The 19,198-nt window shown below is 39.8% G+C and overlaps 1 long non-coding RNA gene across 1 annotated transcript; it reads left to right on the top strand.

Annotated features, from left to right (window-relative positions):
- The first annotated feature begins 8,460 nt into the window (after window positions 1-8,460).
- On the top strand, window positions 8,461-18,908 carry LOC306974317. Its single transcript, XR_013793621.1, has 4 exons — window positions 8,461-8,841; window positions 10,998-11,046; window positions 13,783-14,048; window positions 18,677-18,908. It is a non-coding gene; the product is annotated as an uncharacterized lncRNA (long non-coding RNA).
- Window positions 18,909-19,198: the final 290 nt, after the last annotated feature.

Genomic DNA, 19,198 nt, shown 5'->3' with positions numbered 1-19,198 from the left:
CATTTTCTCCAGTTTGGCTTTACCCAAATCTAAAAGGTTACAGCCTATAGGCCAGTGCAACGCTTCATTTGAAAGCTAAGACCTACAAAACTCATCTCAATGGATCTTTTTTTAGTCACTTTTCTGTGCTCTTTTGTGGCATGTTTGTTGTCGTTTTTGTCACATTTTGTCACTATTTTCATCACTTTTTTGCCACGTTTCTGTTGTTCTTTGGTTGCTTTTTTGTCACTTTTTACCACGTTTTTGTCGCTCTTTTGTTGCATTTTGATCATCGGTTTTGTCTTGTTTTCTTCTCTATTTTGCCACTTTGCTCGGTGGGGGTTAAGAGATTAATACCTATATCTTAATCTTATATCTGCTTCACTACCTGCACCTTAGTGTGTGAGCGGCTATAACAAGTAGCCTATATTTCTCCACTGTCTGAGATCAATAAAGTTCCATCCTATCATAGTAGGTCAACAATAATTAGCGTATTACCCTAATTCGAGGAAAAAACAAAAACACATTTGATGCATTTAGTTGCTGGCTTTAACACATTCAGGATACAGAGGATGTATTGAAAAGAAACTTAACTATTTTTTCCTTGTTCATGGGCTATCACAGATCTTATTTCTATAACCCCCTTTTTATACATTTATTTAAGCCTTTGCAATATTAGGTAATTAATCATCTTAACAAATCTTTGAGCTAAGCCACCGTTACACAATAGTAATAGGGAAACCTATAAATAACCTCTTATTGTATTGCTATTTTACAGCAATATCAAAATAGGCCATGGTACTTGTTGGTGCTCGCACTGTCAAGTCAACATACGAATTGTTTGTATATTCTTGCATTGCGTTTTGAAGGTCATTTTGTTTTACTTCAGTAACTTGAAGCTTGAAACAGGTGTTGGTAATAAACTGAAGGCATCCAGATTGTGTGAATAGCTGGTGCTTATGTGACAGGTGTCTGCAGCAGTGGGTTCATCAGTCTCAAAGTTACGCAAACCTCAAGTTAGAATTTAGAAGAAACAACATTTAATTTCTCAAAAGTCATTGAAACTATATGATACTACGTACAGGAGGAGCAAGAGGGCAGCTTTGTAAGTTCAAGCCTGAAGAGTTATTTTAGCTCTTGGGTTTTAAATTGTATGTAAGTAAAATACACAGTTATAGACTATATGTGTCAGCTGACCATGTATAATAGAACTCTTAGGGTGATTAACTGTGCCAATACATGGTGCAAAGAACAACACTCTTTGCAATCTGATGAGATGCCTCTCGAGCAACCCAGCAGTGATGTTGGCAGTGGTGGAAAGTAACATAGTAACAAGTACAAGGAACATATTATTGGTACTTTTACTTTACTTAAGTACATTTTATGATGAATTCTTTTTACTTTTACCTCACTACATTTTAGAAACTGTATCTGTACTTTCTACTCCACTACATTTTTAAATTTGGTTAAAAGTAAAAAGTATTTTATTTTCAAAGGGACCTCCCTACGATGAACTGGTTTAGTCCCAGATCAGACTTGCTTTAGTGGTTCACTCCTTTAGACCTTGTTTAGACCTGGGTTAGTTCCTGTTTTTTACCTGAGTTCTTGGTTTACTCATTTAGACCCGGTTTGATTCAAATAATTAAAAAAAAAAATCTCTCAAATACTTACATTTTACAATGTATGCTTTTATACTTTTACTTGAGTAAAAATTTCATCAGATACTTTTACTTTTACTTAAGTACATTTTTGGTCATGTATCTGCACTTTTACTTAAAGGAGCTATGCCTGATTTTACTGCAGGAAATGGAATGACATTTATTTTGTCCTCCTTTACTATATTGTAAACTCAAACACTTGTGGGGAAAACAGCTTGCATCAAATTATAAAACATTTTAATACAGTTTATGAACTTTCAGGCTATTTTTCCAGTATTTTTGTGAAAGTGACCCTAAAAAGTGACCCTGCAAGTTGTAAAATGGGTCTATAAACTTGTCCCTGTAAAGAATTTGGATGCTACAAATAAATTAGGAAAGTTAGGAATGAGTTTGGATCACATCTCACTTTTTAATTTAGTGGCTTCCTCTTTCATTGTTTGCAATCAAAAAATCAGGTACAGGGCCTTTAAGTAAGAATATTGATTACTTCTTCCACCACTGTATGTTGGGTACTTTCAGCAAATTGGTTGACAATGTGGTTCTATCTCTACAATTTTTAATATTAATCTTATCTTAGAGTAGAAACATTATCTTGTTTTGTTTGATTTGAGGATGGAAAACTCACCAGTATGAGTGTAACTAACATCACCTTAGAAATCTCTTCCCTTTTGCATTAAAAGAAACTTTTTTAATGCAATAACACAGTTCAGCTTCACATGTGGTTCAGTGAACTTTTAAAATGTCCTACCAGTTCTGATTCTGAAACATAAAATTGCCAGCAGCAAAAAAATCAAACGATTCCAGTTTCGACTCAAAGGTCAGTGAAGTTGATCGAGGGCAACAACAATACAAAAAAAAGTGAAAGAAACTGAAGTGAAAGATGTGCCTCAGGCTTTTAAAATACTACTTGGACAATTGTGGAGGACTTTGCGGAAAGAGGCTGCGGGTTGACCCTTTAACTGAACTAGTCAGACAAAAGTGTAGAGACAAAATTCATAACATCTTTGTATCTAATCTGATATAAGTAACAAGATATATACGCATCTATTGCCGTTCTTGCATGACTCTCTTGGTGATGCACTATTTTATTTGAGGCCCGACTAATCACGCCTCAATCTCACACCATTATCATGTGGGTGGGTGGAGGTGGAAGTCTCTTGCCCAAGGACAAAGTGACTATAAGCACAGGTGGGGTTCACTGTCGCCCCTCATCAAAGTGCTGCGTTTCGATCACTGATATAACAAATAACCACAGCAAACATCTAGCTTTGTATCAAAAACAAATACCTAAAAAACAATCAGGAATGAAAAATAACTGGAACAATGCTTTCCCCAAAAGCTGATGCTGTTGTTACTATCCTCTTGACTCACCTGAAAATGTACTCTGCTCTGAAAGCGGGATTGACAAAACAGTCCAAAGTGCTCTTAGAGTTGGTCTGCCCCTCTCTGTGCCCACTCCTTCGCCCACGGCTACTCCACTGCACCGCTATGCCTTTGCGAGCTCATTTTATACAGAGGGTCTGGACGACGGCTTCTGGCATTTTCAAATAGTCAATAATATGAATTTACAGGACCATTATTATTAACGACGCTGTATTACAAGATCCATATTGTTTGTCTCAATTAAAAGTTACATGCATTAATGACAGGAAAGTAACTCAACTGAGGCCCTGTAACCCACTTGGCACAAATTCTACTAAAATCTACACATGTGCCCTTTCACCTTTGAGGTCAAAAGAGCAGCATAAACAATTTAAAACGCTATGGGTCAAGTTGGCCTGACCTTATTGATTTCTAGAACATTCAAACGACAGACTGCTACTACAATGGAATGAAATAGCTCTATGACTGAAGCAATTGACACAATAAAAGACAAGATGCTTTATGATGTAATTCAGTGTGTGTTGACGTAAAGTGAATTCAAAACACTCATAGAGTTGAGTATGTTTTCAGGCTATTTGTTGCATATTCAGGGCATGTTTTGACATTTCAATATGGGACGTATGTGGGAGTTAAAAAAATATGACACACTCTGGCAAAGGGAGAAATGACTCATAACATTTTTATATTAAAATTGTCTCAGGACAGGACGTGGGAGGAGAAGACAAAGTCATGGATATTATTGTCTCAGTGCTTGAAGGAAAATGTATGTAAATTCTGATAGAAATTTAGTAAAATATCTAGTTATATTTATTTCTTTGTTAGGGAAACGTAAATACAAATAACATGTAATTCAGCATTTATAGCCTTGGCTAATTTGACACATTTCTCTCTATGTTGCAAACAACATAAGCAAAATAGAAAATTAAAGTCAAAATCACATTTTTATAAAGGCTAGGTCTGTCTGATACTTTAGCCACCACACGACATGCCCATGCATCTTACAAACACTCCCCAGCTTGTCCAAATGGGGGCAGTAAAGTTTAAGAATTTCGTTTTTCGCGCTGTAATTGTAGTACCCAATAAGCCCACTTGAGGGCAGCAGCAGAGCACAACAAACATCTCTTGCTTTGGCTCAGTCCTATGCAGCCTTTTGCACCGCAATACGCGGTCCTTGTCAAGATGTTGTACAGTCATTCGCGTATCTTATCATTCAGAGAAAGTCATTTCTGAGAGATATTTCTTACACAAAACGTGTTGAGGTCGTGGTCGCAGGTTGCATCTGAATCCATGACTGCAGCTCTCGTTTTCAAGCGGCCCCTCTGTAACCATTATGACTGATGTCAATCTGTGAAATATAGCCTTATAGTTTTATAAATGCACGCGTAATGGCTTTTCCAGATTCTAAATAGCCTGCAAAAATGACATAGAAATGGCCCAGTAAAGTGTGATACCATTTTGAGTTGGACCCTCAATTCTAATTTTCAAAGGAGGAACAGTCCATAACTAAAACTTAATACGAAAACGCAATAATGCATTTTATCAAATAGGCCAGTGGTAGACATAGCCTTGATGTTTTATCGGCCAAATAATTAGGCAAATGGTAGTCTGCACTTATATTTCACCAATGTAAGCCCAATATTCTTCAGTAACAGGTTAAAGGGCTGGATTGTTTGAAAGACTAAAAAATATTCACTTCGCGATGAAAAGCTTTAAGCCTGTACACATCCTAAATTAAAACAACATACACTCGTGTTTGAACTGCACTATCAAAACCCTCTTGATTTTAACATCACGTGGTCTATTAAAAAAACGAACTGTAGGCTATACACTTATTTATTCAAGTAAAACTGCTTGAATATTTTTGCTAGAATAAAACTCATGCACATGTTTTTCTTTTTTTAAAATTTCAATCATCCAAATATAGTCACCTAACACATTTCAGGCAAAAAAAAACCCAACAACCTGTAACTAGTTAAATACAATAAGCAATATGGCAGAACTGACAGTCCATTAATTTGCAAAGTGAACACACCGTTTTATAGAGAGTGGAGTCTAGATGGCAGAGGCACTTGAATGTAAGTAAAAGATCTGTATTCTATCCAACAGGAGTGTAAAGATACAGCCTACACAGTTGTGCTTGAAAGTTCACATACCCTGGCAGGCTTTTTGACTATTTTTCAAAGAATATGAAAGATAACACAAAAAGGTTTTTTTTTTCTTCACACATAGTTAGTGGTTGTGTTAAGCCATTTACGGTGAAACAACTGAGGTAAACTTTGGATCAGAGCCATTTTGGTAGGCTACTTTCTTTTTTAAATATTTAAAAATAGCAAACTCACTTGTTTCACCACAAATGGCTTCAAACAACCACGAACTATGAATGAAAAAAAACGTTTTGTGTTATCTTTCATATTCTTTGAAAAACTGTCAAAGAAATCGTCAAAAATTCTCCGAGGGTATGTAAAACTTTCAAGCACAACTGCCTTATATGTAGACCAATATTATGTTGCCTCTTGGCCTTAAAAGCAGGCCAGTGCGTTTTGACAAAAAATATATTAGCTTGCAAAACGTTTCTGGACATTAATCAATTCTGAAAGGACATACAGTAGCTTCACTTAATTAGCCCATATGCCTCATGTGCAAACAATAGCTTTTTCTTTGGACAAACATAAAAGCGTTAATAATTATCAACTTAAGTCTTGATGCATGTTGGCAAGCAATAATATCCCATTCCATTATCTTCTTTTCTTTTTTAGTTTTACACGTTTTGTTGACGTGTTTGGACAAATTAATTGCACATTTCGCAAAGTTGCACCATGAACTTGAAACAGAGCTCCTCATTGTCTCAAAGTTCAAAATAGCTCAGTCTCGGAAATAACTCCACATTTCCAACAGCACGCCTTCATCACAAAAAGCCTCCCCTCTTGCATTTATTATATAGGCTACACCAGCGTCTCATTAAGCGCCATTGAGCGCATTAGGTCGATTTGAATATTGGCGCGACGTGGGGGCTGGGAGTGCCAATGCAGTGAGCTCGTGCGTGGACGTGGGCATTGCTCCAGTCTTACTTATAGAAATGCAGCTAAAGTTTTCAGTTTAGTTTTTGCGCCAGGTGTGAGCCCCGGTTACGCGCGAGTCTTGTTTGTGCGTAAAGGGCGTCGTGTGTCTAATACGCGCCCGCCGCCTCTCCCTGTGCACTCATGCGCTATATGGTGTCTGGACTGGCAGCGGTAAAACAATGGGGAGATGCCGAGGGTGGTTTACTGCTGTCGAAAAGTCTGAGACGGAGTGTGACCCACGTCTGTTTCTCACGGTCCCAGTGCCACCAACACACCGCTCCCGCGCACGACCGAATATTATCAATCACCACAGAACCAAACAGGCCCGTTAAAGTTAACACAGTGGAACCTCCAAAACAACTGATTCTTAATGTATAACTCACATTGGCTATAAAAATGAGCATTCTGTCACTATCACTTCTATCAAATCTGGAAAGAGCTTCCATCGTCTTATAGTTTGGCATTTGTTCTCTACAAAGGTGTGCAATTTATTATCGACTTAATAATTTGACGTTATTATTTTCTCCTATCAAAGTTCCCTATATTTTGAAAGTGTTGCCTATACATGGAAAAGGGTTGAATTCCAGAATGGAAAAAGCCACAAGATGGATGAGAATCATTTTTCAACAAATTGCCTAAACTTTGGACACAAGCATCAAGGTTTTGATTTCTAAAAATGTTATGAACAGCTTGCACCCATTAAGAGATGTTATCAGCTCTATTTTCACTGCTCCCATAACACATTGGCAATATTTGGTCCAGTAAAATGAACTTTGAAGTCATTTATTTTAGACACGAGGCCACTTTATCTGTTTGCTCATTATTAGTGCTTTGTCTAATGTTGATGGGAACATTATGTTAATGTGTTTTTCTATTTTGCTTTTCTGGTCAAAAGGACAGATTAAGACCAATTTCCTTGTGCTGTCGAGTGGATGCATGATGTTTCATGGCAACAAATGGAAAGGTGCTTAAGCCTCACTGCAATCTGGAAAGTATCAGACATTATTTATACATGTGGGGAAAAAAACCTTTGCTCAGCTCAACTTTGATAACAATTTTGTGTTGTTCAACCATTACTGTATTCTCTCTCTGGATATACAGTGGGGCAATAAAGGTATTTGTCCGAAATCCAATAGGAAGTCTATGGGGAACTGACCCAATACTTTTTGCTCCACTGTATATTGAGAACATGTTTGCGTGGATGATTTCTTTTAGTATGTTTATTTGTATAGGCTACTTGTGACAGATACTTTGGGAACATTGTAAAATGAGGTACAGTTTGTTTTGTACATATGCAGCTCTGTTAAACTTTATGAAGTCGTGCACAGTGCTTCATTTGTAAATTATAGTGTCAGGAACACTTTTGGTCTGATGTGATGGATTCAGGGAACAGGCTAAAACATTTGCCAGAACACTCTCATTAAACACCATTATATCAGATGCAATATTTGCCAGATCCTTTACCCTGAAACACTGAAAATTGGGAGAATGCGTTCCCCTAAACGGGGGATCCAATGAAGCACTGGTCGTGCACTGCAAAGGGGTGCATTTTGAAGTTTCTGCATCAAGTGGTGTAACCAAATACTGAGTCAACTCTATGCAAATGTTGATTAGTCTGAGCTTTTCATGGAGACATAGACCCTTGAATAATAGACAAAAAAAAGTGCTTTTCCTTGGGTCAGAACTTCAATTCTCATTATAATCAGTTGAGAGACGAGACACCTCTTCAGCCATTTCATGGTCCACCACAAGATGAGGGAGACATGTCTTAAAGTGGTCTGCAAGAGTTTAACCATTTTTAGTCTGACAATTTTGAAGTACACATATATAAGGCACAGTATAAGGCATGTTGCCTTATAATGACTAAAGGCAAGTGACACATATCAGTAGACAACAATAAACAATAAAAAAATAAAACCTCACAGTATTCAATTGTAGTCTATCACAAGACAATCATATTGGCACTGCATTTACACTATCACAGCTCATTATGAACAGGGGTGGGGAGGTCAAGACCAAGTTTATGACGTGTTTGTCTTTAGACCCATCTTCACAATGGGTAAAACGCATGCTGTAAACACTATTTTCAGTCGCCTTAAGAATTTCTTCGCCTATGAGTTGCATTCATAGCTCTATATGCAGCACCGTGTTGTATTGTTCACTATAATGACAAGTAATAGGTCAGTTTAAAGCCCGTAGGAAATTAGTGTAATCTGTGTTGGATGGGTGAGTGACGGTGCCACCTTGCACTTCTGCGTGCATCTGTTGGGGGCGTGAGCGCCACTGCCATAGGCCTGATTAGAATTACATCGCCCGCCTTGCATAATATCAGAGCCGTGAGAGGGTGGGAACCGCGTTACCTCACTGGCTCACGAGGGGGTGGGCCTTGGACGGCTTATAATTCCGGACAAATGAGACGTTACACCATTTGGAGAGGCATCGGTGCTGGAGATGTAACCATCCCGGAGGAGAACAGCCCCTCACTCCCCTTCACACCGAGGGGAGGACAGGGGCAGAGCGAGCGGAGGGCATGCGCATGCAATGTGCGGAGAAAAACACGAGGATCCGTTATTTAAAAAAAAAAAAGAAAAAAGAAAAAAATGGACGGGACCGGCGGGACGTCACGATGCGCCGTCGCCACAAAAAGCGTAATACGGCGCTCAAGAACGCGCTCATTTGGCTTTCAGCGAGCAGCACGTCCAGAGGAACCGCTGTCCCTCCTGGTCAGTGCCACCCGCCCTGCTGCATCCCGCTGAGCTACAGTAAGTACAAAGCGTATTCACAATGTCTGTTTTTTTTTTTTTTTGGCTGAATGCAAACATGTGCACCGCAAAACGAGCGCAATGTGGGTTTGTGTTGAGGTGAGGCGCACGAGGACATGTCTAACCCTATTGTCACATAAGTGCGTACTGAAATGGCTCTCACACTATGTACCGTGTCCTGCTCTGTGCTCTGTGCGTGTTCCGTGTGTTGCAGCATCACACAAAAAGCTAAAGGTGTTTGAGGCATCAGCTCGAGGATTTTTACATGTAACTGAATGCACTGTGTTCTGCTGAAATGTGAACAAAGCGGGAACTAACGCGGTAACGACCTAAGTTAGTTGGAGAGACATTTGGTAGTTTAAGGCCCTTTGTTTAACTCGGGTCACAGGTGCACGCGCTCTCCTGTGCCATCCAAGTAGTCCTATATGTTAATTGGTGGAACTAGATGTTTTGTCTTTACCATTGGCTCCGGTATACAGCTTATGAGTGACAAGCAAGTCATTTTTTTGTTCAAAAGTTATGATGTTCATTGATGGCTTCAATACACATAATTGTCATAGGCTCACACTGCTTTAAAATATCAACATTGCTTCTCAATTTAGTACTTTGCACTTACTTTATAAATTCACAAACAAGTTTCCAATTAGGAACTTAATAACTGATCCCACGTGTGCCTCTTATTGAGATACTGGTGATAGTGGTGGCCCAGGCCTCCGCTGGTGGCCACTTGCCTCGAGGCTATAGAAGCTCTACTACATTGCTTTGTGTTTGGAGTCAAGAGATTAAACAGGGCCAGAACATGTAGAAAGCAAAGGTGATTACTAGGCATGAAGTCCACAACAGCAGGAGCAGCAGTGGCGGAGAGACTCACTTGGTGCATGGGATTACGCACAGATTTCGCTCTTACATAAGGCATGTTCTAATCTGGGGATGCTGCTGAGCTCAAACGCGCAGCTTCTGTCATAATTAATGCACATTTATAATACCGAGTGCTTGGTTTAATTATACGACGAAGGCACGAGGATTTAGGCCTACAGTGCAGATTGTAATTTACGCAGAGGCACAACATATCTTAAAGTGTGTGAGCCATGCAGTTAGTTTGTTTTAGACCACAAATCATGTACATCTACACTGTAATTATTAAAGTGTTAAGAGAGACTGCAGTAAACAATTGGAAACAAAACACCAGACGATAGCCTGCTCTATGAGGATTATGTTAGGAAGTTTCTGTGTTAAGGAACATTGGCGCTCGTGGCTCAAAACTCAAGTTCAGGCCCAATGACGCATGTCCAACGTGAGAGGGGCGTGTTCAAGCAGGCTGTTCATTAGACTTAGTGCTTTATTTCAAATGGTATTGGTCAACAATTGTATGCAGCATACATGGCTGCATGCAAGTATGTTGGATATTAGCAAATTAAATAAATTGAAAATACAGGTTGTAATACTTGTTGGTCTCGAAGAAAAAAAGTTCAACGATTTGTAATCTTTGAGGAAACTGCATATTTTTTAATCAGGTTAGCCGATTTGTGGCTCCAGACTATTTAAAAAGACTGAGCAATACCAGCTGTAAATGAAATACATTAATCTGTAAATTGTGATATTGTTATCCAGACAAAAATGACCACAATTGTAAATCTACAGGTGCACTGCCTATTCATGGTCAGACCAAAGTTGAAGATCCTGGGAAAATCCCAGAAATCAGCATGAAGTGACAGCAGGATAAATTATAATGATAAATAATAATCCTCATAGACAAAATATGACTGCAGAGCTGCAGTACAGTGTGTGGTTCGCAGCCGAAGGCCCCACTATCCCAGCTGCTGCTCAATTGGACTAGGTCAGGACCCAGTGGGCTACTTTCCCACGAAGGACTTTCCCAGAGAACATGAAGGGAGAGCCTATAATTAATTTGGATCGTATAGTCTTTATGGAGGCTGAACGACACTAGTTTATGAAATAATGTGGCAGAAAGTTCCACTTTTTGTTATGGTGAAAACGCCTATCGCTGTGAAAGGTTAAGTGCTTTGTCAGAAGTGAGATACGTGCGGCGCTCTTCAGACTTCAGACCTGTCTACAGAAATAAATATAACATTTGGATATGATTAATAGTTACATAATTTGTACATTTTTAAAATGACCCTTCCTTTCTTTTGCAGGTTCTTGTAACATGATTGTGTCTGCCGATGCTTCTCCAGCAGTTTACAGGTAAACATTAAAGCCACAATATCATCTAATTTATTCACATTTCTCGTTCCATTGTCATGTCTCATTAACACACACTCGCTTCAGCACGTGACTGTCGTTAATTTGACGTGTGAAAACCTCAGGTACGGTGCAGGCACGTCCTTTACGCACAGCTTTACGCACAGCAGTGAGAGCGGAGACACGCAGAAGCGGGAGTAGCACGCTGTGTGGAACCAATTGATTACCTCTGGAAATCATTTTAAAATCCTTTCGGGATCCTTTTGTAGACGCGGGCATTTTGCATCGTTTAGTGTAGCCCTTTATGCCCCTGACAATCCATTAACGTGGGACATTTTTCAGAGCGATATCAAGATCGCCCCTTCAAACTCGGAAGTTTAGAGACGCCACCTCATTAACAAACGGCATAACTTGTCACTGTAACATATAAACCTCTTTGAGACAGTGCTTTGAAAATATAGTCTCAGCATCTGAATATATTTCTTCGTTTGATACACACTCGGTGTAGAACGATGGCTTTACATCTCAGGTAGGCCCACACCTGTTTCCTAATAGGCCAACAGAAAAATATAAAACGATACAATACACATGCATTGCAAATTTACACGATAGAATGTTTTACCATAAAATATTTTTAATTTATTCAATTGTAATTTAAATGTGTTGCTTTTGTAACTGTAACCCCAAAATCAATGCGCAAATGCATTTGAATTTTAGGTTCCCTTAAAGAGATTAACTATGCTTTATTTCAAATGCAATACAACATTTTTTTTTTTTTTTAATGCAATGTAGGCTATCCCTCGAAACACTATACAGTATAGGCTTACACACAATTGTAATCACGCCATTAATTTCCCCCATTCATTCCTCTCGTTTTGTCCTCTGGCGCTTATTTCCATACATTATTATTTGGGCTAAAAGACACACACCGTCTTTGTTTTACCCTCAGTTAGGACCCATTACACCTCGCAGACTGGTCCGGGACATAAAAGAATCGGCCGGGCACAATGCTCTCCTCCACTCCTGTCGCTCTTGGCACAAATCCAAAATGCGCCCTATAATGTAATTCATTTGGGTACGATTCATCTCAGCGCGCCCCGAGAGCAGATGTCCGACAATGTAAAGCGTGTTTAATGTAACAGAGATCGTCGTTTTTTCGTTGTTTATTGCTGTCCTTTTTTCCCCTTAGACTTTGAAGGTAAACCCCAGATGCGATGTGTGTTTTTTTTCTTCTTATGTTGGTTTGGGGGGGAAAGTGGCCTAGTTTCTGTTGTGCAGTGTGTGTGTGTGTGTGTTTGCGCGCGCGCGTTAATTAGCCATCACACTTCGGTGCTTTAATTGAAACGCAGCGGTCCCCGTGACGTCATGGGGGAGGGAGTGAGGCGCAAGTGTTTGTGGGAAAATGAGACTGTTTTAATTATGGTTTCAGACCCTTCAGACACACACTCGTAATTCATTTGATGTAATGAGTATATTCCTTTTCTTTTTTTCTTTTATGGGGGAAACACGTTATCGATGTAAAATAAAGGGTGGCTGCTTTTGAAATTTATCGCAAAATATTCTACAAAAGATGCAGCAATTGGAGATAAATTAAAACTTATTTGTTTTAGGCATTCAAAATGAACAATGGATGTAATTAATTGATTAATTATTGTTAAAAAAAACAAAGAAAGTGTTTTATCAATCAATGCATTTCAGTAAAGGCTATAACATAGTTGGTCAGGGCTTTCCACATACTGGTGATTCGATCAAACAGTGTGGAATCAGTTTTATTTAATACATTCTTTGCTGATAGTTAACATAATTGAGTGTTAAGACACATAAAAATTGCAAAGAAACTCGTATTCTTCCAAAAGTTTGATCGAACCACGAAGCTCAAAAATCATAAAGACTTCAAAATGGCTTGAGGACGCTACATTTCTCCTGGTTAACGTCTATCAGTGACCAGGGAGCACTTCTGAAGCAGTGATGGCTTATGCTCTGAGCTGGAAAAAACATTAAACCACTTTTTTTATACGCTTTTTGCTTTGATGATTCGACCCCATCCCGCAGAGAGCTAAAATAATTTCACATTTGACTGTAAAAAAAAAAAAAAAAAAGCCTCTGCATATTTTCACATCACCTGAAATGGTACTTACATTTCCAAGAGGATTTGTGTATAATATTCTTCCTTTAACAGACAGTAAATTATTTCCCTCGGGGCCATTTCATCTGCCGCCGCTGATGCCCTTATAAAGCGCTTTGTTGTCTTTAGCTCAGTGAACAGTCGCCGCACGCTAATGTTTTGTTTTGCTTTGAATTTCTATAAGGACTCATTCCCCACTCCTATAAAAAAAAAAAAGAAAACACTTAATAGCTCGGAAAATGCGTTTTCCCAGCAGTATCCCTTTGCAAATCTTTAGTCATGCTTGTTTTTCATCCCATTTCACCCAGGCATTTTATAAGACCAATGTGATAAATCATCCCCTTTAACTCATAAGATAATGTTTTCAGTGTGTGCACATGTGGAGTAGCGGTTGAGTAAAGAGGCTTTATGGGGCTGTACGAATATAGATATGAATATATAATTGCAAATTCTCCAGCAAGTACAGTACATGTGCAATGCATGTTTTAAAATCAGGATCCAGTCCACAGTGCACATTTTAAATAAGCCTAAAACTTTGTGATTTTGATTCAGCTGTGATTATTGTGCAGCCCATAAAGTGCATTTTTTTTCCCCCCTCTCCCCCTTGTGTTTAGGCCACTGCGGAGGACGCATTCTGTTGCAACAAAAAAAAAAAAGCAGAAGAGGAGGTCTTGCAGGCAGAGGGGTTGTCTGTTATCTTTGGTTATCTAGCTGTATGAGTGACGTACATTCTTCATAAAGCTAGATAACCGAAAGTAACAAGAATCCCATTACACGCCTGCAAAAGCTACACTCGACTTAAAGAAGCGAAAAGAAAGACTGTGTGAAAACTACAAACCTGGAAGGAGAGGATCTGCGTGAAGCCACTGATGACGTTAAGGTGGGTGTGGATGAACATTTTGTCAATGCTTGGTCTTTTTGAAGCATTAATAATATCGCTTGTTAACAGCACAAAATTGATAAGCAAACCTCACAAAATTTAGGCCTCGTACTATAAACTTTGCAGCAAGTTCCTCTCTCTTCTCCTATAACCAAAATCAGAAAAGCAACACAAATTTAACTTCCTTTAAAGGTCAGAAATGTCTATAATCCCGTAGTTTTTTATTAAACAAACTTGTTTTATAAAGGCAACAACTTCCATCATTCGATCTCAAAGAATAATCAATTTGCACTGGGTTATTTTAAGGAATTTTGCACTATGTTAGGGAATGAAGATTATAAATTACACTGAAAATCGAGACGTTTTTCTTAAGCTCCACTCTGTATTAGAAATAACTTTCACTGGCATTTTATTTCACTAAAAAGCGTTACATTTCTTTCATCTTACACCAAAGCCCGGAGTAAAACTACTGTTGTTTTTGCCACTGAAGAGATAGACGGATACAAAGGGGCCTCGAGACAAAGCCACATGAAGAGATGTCTAAAGGCAATTGTCTGTGTATTACTGATGAGTGCCATTTTTATTCGGACTGATGTTGATAATAGTGAGATAATTGACTTGAAGCTGCAAAGGTGAAGCAAAACTCAAGGGCAATTAGCGGCGTTTAAATCATTGCCATTCACTTTACATCGGGCTAAACAGACTTCCATGCCGCATAGCAATCCATAGGTCCTCGCAATGCGCCGCGCTGCATGTTTTGTGTTTTACAACTTAACTTTGCTCGGAAATGTATGTAGCTTAACAGTTTGAAAGCAAATCAAGTAGAGACCTCTGGGGCTTCATTAACAAACAGCAGCCAACAATGAAGAGCTGAGCATTCATCTGGAAATGGCTCTGCTCAAACAGCACCAACAGCACTGTACATAAAACTGCACAAAGTCTTTAGTCAAAAGAAGCTGCCACATTTGGTATAGCATAAATTATTTGTACTTTTTTGGTAACGAATCATCATAGCTATAAGTGGCTATTGTTTAACGTGTTTTAGCCTTTGGTTTTGGCTGAGGTCAGAACCAATACAGTGCAGTATTAAAAGATGCAGAAGTATTTTGGAGGGAAGAGTGAAACAAAAATCGCAATTTGGCCAAAAAATGACTTCACAAAATAAAATTTCACAATATTGACAATTAACAAACAGTCTGTAACCTATTTTTTAAAGAAAAGGATATGCATTTCTCCGACACAACCAAAGTCACTCCTAGCAGCAGGTTTAGTTAGATTTACAAGTTCAATGTTTCATGTCATTGAGAAGAATTTAGTGTATTGCTCAGAGTTGGTGCGAACGGGAGATTTGGCTAAAAGTGCTTGCAATTTGAACTGAAACCATGACCATGTATTTTAGACTTAATTTAATCTTCAGTTGCCTACACTTTTCACGTCATCTGTAAATTCTCACACAGAAATACCTCTCCAACAAATGGACTTTTCATCAGTTTGCTTTGGCCTCATTCTCTTAATTGTATTCTTTTGGTTGTTTCCCAGCTCAGATTCTCAGATGGTTGGTTCTGATTTGTATGCATTTGCATAATGAATGTCATTTGCATGCTCAGGGGCAGACCATACCATGAGAACGGCTGTGTTGGTTGTTTGTGTGCGTCCACATGTGTGCCCTGTATATTAAGCACATGTAAATCGCACCTTTTTTACCCAAACAGACCGTCACATTGTGATGTTTCGCGCCACTCTGTGGACACATAACACTTTGTTTGGCTTCATTGGCAGAGGCTTGTGTGTCTGGGCTTTGTGTCCACACGAGGGTGCAGCATGTAGGGCAGCACTGACAGTGATCATGCCTCTTCCTGTCTCTGCTTCACAAACATAGACCCAGAGTGAAAATAACAGACTCCCTTCTCAATCCCACAATCCTCTACTTCCACCCCTCCCATGCCAGTGTCCTCCTCTCCCACTCGGGAGTCATTGCCACCATCTTAGGTGGGAGACTGGCACAAAATGGCAGCAGCACAGGGAACGTGGCTAACTGCACCTTCCCCCACTTCATGTTGGCTCCTGAGCTTTCCGCGCCATTGGCCGCCTCAAGACAGTGTTAATTACTGCCAGTGTGTTAATTGCAGAGATCGCCCCAAGAGACGAGCGGGATGAGGATAAGATAGGGGGAAACCGCAGTAGCATTTCGAGTCGAAAAGCTGGCATTTTTAAGGGCAGCTGTGGCTCATGCCCGCCTCACGCTGCGGATGGTTGCGATCGACCATTTTGTGGGTTTTGAATGCGTTCAGGAGCCACTCGCCATTTAGTCGATGGTTTTAGAGAAAATAATTGCTGTAATTCCATGAGGTTTAATTAAACGTGTTAACGGCGGCGCCGGTATCTGCATAGTGTAGCACATGAGCTGTGCCGTGGAAACACCTTCGTGCCTCTGACATCCACAAAGCTGTAATTAGCAACATATAGGCTTTGTAAATTTACTCGTTATCACCTTTTTATATAGGCAACATACGTCCAATTAGGCTTATGGAGGAAACAGGCTACATTTAGACATGCCGCAATGAGTACATTACAGATGCCAGATGAATACTGTACTCATGGCAGAGGTTTGATTTAGTCAATTCTGTTTTAAGGAAATCTTTTGTAAAAAGTGAAAGGTCTTTTTTAAGCCAAAAGTCTAGATTTCACCACTGAATTATTGTCTATTATAGTGTAAAACTGAGTGTGAGACCAATGAAACTTAGTTTCACTTTGATCAGGATGAACTTGGTCTGAGCCCTTCCTGTCCCGCACAGTGCTGTGAAAGTGTGCGTCTTGATTGGGGCGTCCTGCGCAGAGGAAGAGCAGACAGAGGCTGCGACAGTGAGGTCTCAATAGTGAGAGGCTCTTTGTGTTGTGTGTGAGGTTTATTTTGGGGGGGCACAGGGCTCAGAGGAGGGGGCTCTCTGGGCCCTCAGACAAGCGGCACATTGTCCTCTCCAATGTGTGGCGGCACTTGTGGCGTAACGCCATTATTTAGGCCAGAGGAGGGACGGGGGTCTGGAGACCAGCTTAACCAAAACGCCAATTAGAGCCGGATCGTCCTGATTAATGGACGAGGGAGATTGGTAAACAAAGGCCGCCATTGTTAAGATCAGCCTCAGTCTCTTTCAGAGGTCCATCCACAGACTCCAGCAGGCCTGCCGTCAGCTGTCTGCTTTTCTTAGTTGATAGAAAATCCTACTTGTCTGAAACATTTTTGATTTTGTCGAATCAACAGTATTGAATATATAACATTATTTAACAGAGTACTTTGTTCTAAAATATAAATTATTAATTTGAAGCGTTTACATATCTTTAATTGCCACATAATCTAAACCTTATTATCCCAGTACTGTTTATCTAACCTAGCATGTAGCGGATATAAATAAAAGTGATAGTTTGGATGAGTTTCTGGTGAGAACGAGGCGTCTTCAGAATATGCTAATCTCACACCACGCGATGCTTGGCTCTGCATTTCAATACGTCCTACTTTATTGTTTTTTTTAAGCATATGCGCTGAATAATTAGCCACCACCACACACTCCAATCAGGGCCATGCCAATGTGGTTTCCATGGCAACCTCATCAGCTTTTTACCCATCACCCCCTTCTCCCCTCCACTGCTGCCCCTCCCGCTCCTCGGTGCAAACAGGACAGAGAAAAATAAAGCGTGGGAAAAACACTTCGGAGGCTGAGATAATGCTGGAGGGTGGAGGGCGACGCGGAGGTCCCGTGTCGGAGATCGAGATGGGGCTTAATGTGTGGAGCGGGACGTCCTGGATGGTTTTGGACTCTGTATTCAAGACATGTTTGGGCGTTTAGTGTGCCATCCATGGGCGCTGATTGGTAGTGCTAATAGCGGGAGGCAGCGGAGGTGACAGAGGGAAGAGGACCTCCCCCATCTTTACGGGCTCATGAATATGCTCAGTCTTAACCAGGCCGTGTGCAGAGATTACTGTGTACCAGGATGGCGTGCTTTGACCCAGGACACAAACTCAAAAATGCCCCTTATGTATCATCCAAATTCTATTAAGGTAGTAACACGGCAGTCTGAGTTAAGGTTGCGCTGTAATCGCAATTAGCAAAATGGAAAAACTGCATTTATTTAGATATAATATAACATAATATCCTCTGAAAACAACAACAACAAAAGATTACCATATATGGATTTATCACCTTTAGACCTTCTTGTTTTAGTTTAGCACTTCATATTTCAGTCTTCTCTCAAATTTGACTCCATCTGAAGCCCTTTAAAATGAGCACTGTGGACTGAACCAGAAAAAATCGCTATACTTCAAATATTTCACCCAAATATCAATGCCGTTATGTCAGCTACAGGCCAGAACTGATACACCAGATTTCTTTTCTCAATACATTGCTCAAATTACAACTTAGCATTAGTTGTACCATTGTCCAAACCACTGAGATCTGTAAAAAATGTACATACAGATCAATTTCAGCCAACATGTGAAGCAATGGGACAAGGCTCCTGTAAATCCCTATGTAGATGTAAGAAGGGAATAGAATAAGGTATGGCAAACTCAATGGAAGAGATTAAATGATGTGCTTTCCACATAATAACCAAATATTTTCTGTCTCATCTTTCAGAAATGGGATTTACCTGCCTCCGACCTCTCTCCAGACCCGCGCCCGCCAACCTGCCGCTGAACTCGGCAGCTCACGTCTTCAACACGAGGCTCCACCTGCGGGAAAAGGCAAAACAGGAAGACGCATCTCATCAGGCGCAATGTGGATTTACAGCAAATATTGACTGATGAGAAATGGCGAAATGACAAGACGACAGAATGGACAATAAAAGCAAGACTGAAGATTTCTAAACGCGCCTATAACGGATCACGAGATTTCTTTCCTTTTTTTGCAATATTTTGTCATTAGCTCAGATCTCAGTTTCTATCTATATTTATTAATTTTGTTGTATTTGATTGTTTTAGTCTCGAAATATTAAATGTATAGTTTTTATATGCGGATTTTCTACACTATTTTATTGATTTCTAAGGTCTCATTTGTAACATATTTGTGCATCTGTTGACAATCAGTGTGACTGGGTTGAACTTGAAGGTGTTGATTTTTGCACTACGTTTTGTTAATCTCAATCTTATTATGCGCGGA

Source organism: Gobius niger (genome assembly GCF_951799975.1).
Source record: "Gobius niger genome assembly, chromosome: 14".
Lineage (NCBI taxonomy): Eukaryota > Metazoa > Chordata > Actinopteri > Gobiiformes > Gobiidae > Gobius > Gobius niger.
Note: the sequence above shows the minus strand (reverse complement) of the source record. Positions and strands in the feature narration are given on the sequence as shown.